The sequence below is a fragment of the Saccostrea cucullata genome, unplaced genomic scaffold (assembly GCF_032062105.1).
Source record: "Saccostrea cucullata isolate Sc308-1 unplaced genomic scaffold, CSIRO_AGI_Scuc_v1 ctg1422, whole genome shotgun sequence".
NCBI classification, from domain to species: Eukaryota; Metazoa; Mollusca; class Bivalvia; order Ostreida; family Ostreidae; genus Saccostrea; species Saccostrea cuccullata.
Genome location: NW_026939905.1, coordinates 29,388 through 36,134, shown reverse-complemented (window position 1 = coordinate 36,134; position 6,747 = coordinate 29,388).

The following is a 6,747-nucleotide window of genomic DNA, read 5'->3' as shown; positions in this document are numbered from 1 at the left end:
TTTTAGGCCGTATTCACCGGAGGGTCAATGCGCGTGCAACGGCATTGTGACGTCACAATCAAAGCATCGGACAACGTTGTAAACAGTTGTTGCAACGGCCGCAGCGAGCTACGTATTTAAGCAGGAAAACAATTATTCAAACCTATTTCAGGATTATTTTTTAACATCTGGGCATCTTACACATAGCGAAACTCGGAAAGGAAAACACGGAGGACGAGGTTACAAACAGTAATCTGGAGACTATTTTTATTTTCAACAATAGAATATTGCAAATGAAAATGGTGGTGTCATCATACAGCCTTCAATGTATTATCTATTCAAATCCCGACTATATAATAAAACAATTATGGACTCTTTTGGTGTTGAATATGGTTTGTTATTCACCAGAAAAATATCCATATTGACCTCGGCTCCGCCTCGGTCAATATGAATATTTTTCTGGTGAATAACAAACCATATTCAACACTAAAAGAGTCCATAATTGTATAGTATTTTGTTGAGTCACGTTTTTTACCGCCGTCACGATATGTCTGCTTTTTTTTTTAAATCGGCACAATATTCCAATTTTTTTCAAATAAGAAAAAAAAAAAAAAAAACATATCTGCCAGTGGAGGGCTGCAAAATTATACTGGTATATAATTAGACCTTGTGTTCGACACTTACATGTACGGCTTTTGGGAAGCGATGCGAGAAAATCTAATTATTTTCGTGTCAAAAGCTACTACGATAAGAGACATCTACTTTCACGGTATTATACGAAGGCCAAGTCTCCGAGTCTCGCAGTTGAATTTAAACCCGAAACGTAAGGATCAGCTCCTAGCTTTAGAACGTCGCTCTCAAGCATTTGTTTTACTAATTAGAAACGCCACAGCATATATTTGTACTAGTAAATCTACAAATTAAGACTTATTCTCGACAACCAGGTCCATTAAGCAGTGAAAATCCTTTTCGTGCCAGCACCTACTGCGACACGAGACATCGGTTTACAAGGTCCCGCAATGAAATTTGATATAAGTAATGTATGGATGAAGAATATGGAGACTTCAAAAATATAATGATCCTTTTTTTTAAACATAGCAGCTATTGCAGAAATCCTTTCAGGCGTTATGCAGATTTGTTCTCTAAAAGCTACAACGTTATTTCCTGTACTTACAACCAAAGAAAGGAATGTTTGTGTATATTTACATTTGTACAAATTACCTTAAAATGTAGGATTAAGTATGTTGTAATATTGTATTATTGGTTTATGGATTGTCAAATTGATATTTTGCATACATTGCATGGTTATAGCTAGTTTTTGTGGTTGCGAGATTGACTTGAACTTGTGAAAATATAGAAGAACTTCAATCTAAATTTTTGTGAACTCAAGAATTCAGCTTACGATTTCGTACTTCAAGTTATACTGAAAGGAAAAAGAAACGTAGAGTAAACTTTTGGGATGAAATAATTTTATCATACACTGTGTATTTAATTCATTTAATTAATTTAAGTAAATCAACTTAAATGAATAGGAAACCAATTGTAAAATCCCAATTAAATTTGCCTCATAATTCATGATTTATTGATACTTATTTGATGATATCCCCAAAAAGTGAATTTTAAAATTTCTTATCATCTTCAAAATCTCCTCAGGGCATCTGTCACAGTCTTAATTATCTTTTACATGGATATCATCAGTGTGTTTATCCTTCAAATAAGGATATTATTATACCCTTTCAACAAGACATACCTTAGTTGAAAGAGACCAGTCGGGCATTTCAAACCGTATTTTCCATTCTGCCCCTCAGATAGTCATAAAGAAAAAAAAATAAACGTATGAAGAACAATCGAGTGGGTAAATGCAATTTTTGCGAGAAAGTCTGGAAAAATCAAGGATACATTGGGGATGTGGTTAACACAGTGCAAAAAATATTAGGCTAACGGCGCGCGCATGCACTAGAGACAGGAATACCCACGTAAAGTTTACCAACTCAAAAATCCAACTTCAAATTGCGCAACTGGTTTCATTCAAGTTTATGGTGAATGTATTGATAATGATAGCCTTCTCTATTAAACGCAGTTTCGTGGTATTGAGGTGGCCATTAAACAGGTGGCAGGTTGAATGACACGATATTAACAGCTCTGTTACGCGTTAACGTCATCGTGACGATCACCGTTGATGGAAACCATTCTACGCCCTCTCTGATGGGGTTAATACGCTCTATGGATGGAATGTTTACCAGCGACTGCTTATCAACATGTCGTTGCCTTTGTCCTGACTTAGGCAACTTAAAATCCAGACCCCATGGAAATTCTGACAACTGTTACAAGATTGCCAGAAATGCATATCGTCTACATTTACTGAAAAACTGTATGTATACCCCAAACATAGGCGCTTGGTTACAGAATGGTGTATTTTGTGTATTATGTGTTTTTCTAGGTGTGTCTAAATATCCTTATCAAAATAAAAATAAAAATTCGCTGAAATTATCACGTTTTAAAAAATGTCATATTTACTGTATATAAAAAGAGTACATACAGTAGATATGACATTTTTTAAACGTGCTAATTTCGTCGATTTTTTATTTTTATTTTAATGAGGGTACTCAGGCACACATAGAAAAACACATAATACACAAAATATACCATCCTGGAATCAAGCGCCTTTGACCCCAAATGCATAAAATAGTCATTGAAAAACATGTCATCAATTTGCTCGTGTTTTGTTCGATGCATTTTCCCGACGTGAAGTCGACGTCATACATTTCACGGCTGAGTAATTCTGAACACTTATTTTAGTGCATAATAACCAAGATACTCATCTGACCAATTTTCTTTATTTTTTGTCATGCAGTCATATAATGTTACCCTGCTGTTCTTTTTTCTTTCAATATATACTCCCCGTCAATGAAAACGCAACACTCTAATTTTAGAGTGAAAAGTATATACAGGTTATAACTATGTACAAAAAAAGTTAGGACATCTTTCCTTTGCCAAATCAGTTATTTAACGGTTGAATGAGTTTCTTTCCTCTACCGGAAGTTGTTTTTAGCCCTCTTAACAGAAAAAAAATTGCATTTTTAATAAAATTTTTAACAATATTTTGGGTTTTCAAGGTTTTGTAGCTGTTTATCATAAGTATTGTACTAAAATGCCGGGGAAAAATCCTTTTTTCTTTACCGGATGTGATGCCCATATTTCCTCAAAATGACTGAATTTCATTGCTAGAGCTGGAGATTCTCAAAATAAAGAAAAAAAGAGCTGCAGATGCAAATGTACACTATTTAACGACTCATCAGGCTCATGTGTTTCAATAACATAAATAACAGTTTCTTCACCGGACGTCCAAGAGTTACTACACTACGCCATGTTAGAGAAAATTTGACCGCAGTATCTGAACAACAGGCAATTAAAAATGCCCAAGAATATTTATTTCGCTCAGATAAAGACATTGATAAACCTAATGCATTGTAGAAATCGGACTGCGTACATGTATGTTGTACATGGCGGACTAGCATGTTTTGATTAAATGGTCGGAAGGGGGGTGTTTTATTTAAATGTTATCTGTTAAGAGGGCTAAAAAATCAACTTTTGGTAATGGAATAAAAACCATTCAACCATTAAATAACTGATTTGGCAAAGTAAAAGATGTCCTAATCTTTTTGGTACATAGTTATATCCCGTATATACTTTTCACCCTAAAATTAGAGTGTTGCATTTTCATTGACATGGAGTATATTTGGTTTATGATGAACTTAGAGTATAACCATAGAGTGTAAATATTAGGACGAGAATGATAAAATTCAACGCAAAACTGCCTAAATGTAAAGAGATATTTTTGTGCAAATTATGCCCACTAAAAGTTTCAGAAGGCATATAGTATTTGTCCCGTTCGTCCGTCTATCTGTATATCTTTCCGTTTGTTTGTCTGCAACAACCTTAATCTTGTCCATATTCTTTGAATAGGAGAAGCTATATATGGCTTTCATATTTCACATGTTTATTTCTTCTGACAAGAACTTTCTTAGGGTACCACCAAATTTTACCTCTTTAAAGTGACCCAAAAGTTCACCTTCTTTGTAAAAAATACTACATTTTTACCTTGGTTATAACTTTTGAACAGGTGGAGTTAAGGCTTTCAAACTTTATATGTGTATTTATTGTGATATGAACTTTCAGAAGGTAAAAATATTTTTGACCCTTTGGGCTTGACCTTAGAGTTTGGTCCAATTTTTAAAAAACTTTAACCTTTGCAATAACTTCTGAATACTGCACTCTAAAAAAAGTATTACTTGTTGTTTTTAAAATAAGATACCGTATTAGATTAAGAAAAACTAGTAATTATTAGTAATCCATTTAGTCAGAATAGCAAGTAAATGACTATCCTGGTTAGTAATTGTAAACATAATTAGTAATAAGGATGAATTCATTTACTTATAAAATGATTTACTAAGTATCCACAGAATTACTTAAACAATAGGCATTATATTACTTAATAGGTGAACTACTCACTTTTGTTAAAATATTATTACTTAATTTAGAGATAATATGCTTTTTATTTACTAAATTTTATGAATTCTTACTAAGTAAATGTAATACTTAAAATTTATTGAAACCTAAAATATCATCACTTAAAAGACTACTAAGTAAAAGAAATACTTATCATATTCACTAAAATCCACTTTATTTACTAGAAACGCTGCAAGAACTACTTACGTAAAGATTAAAGAAACAGCTTTGTAATGTATACTATTAGTTTCTTAAAACATACATATTGTCTTATTTATTTATGTTTTATTTATTCTTAATTATATCATAGCATTTAGTGCTAAGTAGGTTAATTACTATTACAATCTATGAGGACCCCATTGGAAATAAGCACATTATTGCTTTCATGGGTCATCCTCGGGCAAAATGGCTATACTTAGTACAAAACTTATATAGTTATCCGCCATTCTCTTTTAGATATACTGAATTAAATGTTTTTCTTAATTACTTGTTTTTTATGATATAATGCTAGTGTTTTATTACAATTGTATTTTTTACGAAATCTTATGATTTCTTGGGATTCCATGTGCCAATTTTGTGCTTATATGTCTATCTTATGCTACATATATGACATGTGCCATTTCCTGAATAAACAAACAAACAAACAAAATGTTATAAAACAAGCTAATTCAGAGAATTCGTGTCCCCCGCTTAATGAAAAAGTCGGATCCCCCTTAATTTGTAGAATTATTAAATGTATACATATATACTGAAGCAAATAAAATACATGTATGTCAGTATGCGTATAAGGATTTGATTGCTTATTCTTTATTATGTGTATAGAAGATTCTTTTGATATGGAGTATCTATCACACTGTAATGATTATTTTATAACCTCATAAATTATTCTTTTCACATGCTGAATACAATCATTTAAAAAAAAGAAAAGTAAAAAAAAAAAAAAAAGGATCGCTCGAGACTCGATCCCGGTACCTCTCACATGGGAAGCGAGAGACATACCACTAGACCACGGAATCGCTATAAATAAAGCAAGTATATGCAGAAGTCAAGTCACATACATGTATATATTAATGTTCGGTATTGTCAAAATTTTACACAATCCATGGTGTTTGATTTATTTAGCCTTTATTAAACAGTTCTAATAGATGTAATAAGAACATAAAGTCCGCCGAGAACCTGTTTTATACGCAATAACTCTCCGCATGTCCCTGTGCTAAAAATAGCGACATGTAATTAAATACTAATAAAACAAACGGGGCGGGGCACTTTGAGAGGGGTGAGAGAGGTCCTAGGGAGTTTTAGTATAAAATTACATTGCATAAGCTCAAAATCTTCTTTAAATATCGCCCGGAAATGATAGTGTTACACACAGACAGAATGTATAGATTTACGACCTTGAACTTTGACCTTTTGATCTCAAAATCAATAGGGATCTTCCTTCGGCCACAGGGAGTTGTTATGTAAAATTTCATTGCAATAGCTCAAATGGTTCTAGAGATATCGTGTGGAAACGAAAGTGTTATAACAGACAGAATTTGCTTATTTATGACCTTGACCTTTGACCTTTTGACCTCAAAATCAATAGGGGTCTTCCTTAGGCCACATGGAGTTGCTATGCTAAATTTCATTGCATAAGCTCAAAGGGTTCTCGAAATATCGTGTGGAAACGAAAGCGTTACAGACAGACAGAAAGACGGACGGACGGACGGACGGACAAACCCAAATTAATATCCCCCACTTTTCAAGCGGGGGACAAAAATTATTAATCAATATCTTCTATGGATATCCAGATGCCTTAAAGTACTGCTACTTAATGCATACATACATAGTTATAAAATTTACAACACCATGCATATGCTTCAATAATGTGTAAAGTTATATGCAATTTATTACATTATAAGGAGCAAAAACTTTTACTGAAGGATAAAATGTATACATTACATTGTATCTTCATGACCAATGCATTGAATCTTATCTTTTGACAAACAAAGAGAACAGCATATGGAAAAAGTTTAAACTATTCAGCCACAAATTCATCATGTAAAAAATAATAATGTGGCATTTTTACATAATAAATATAAAAGAAATTTATTCAAGTGGTTGCGAAAAAATACAACATTATTAAGTATTTGAACATAGTTGTATGAATATTTACTAAGTACAGCATGTGCAGTAGAATGAGTAGACTCTTTTCTCGATCTTAATTACATTATAAACAACAGCTACAGTTTTAAATCATTATAAAGAACAGCCTAGTTT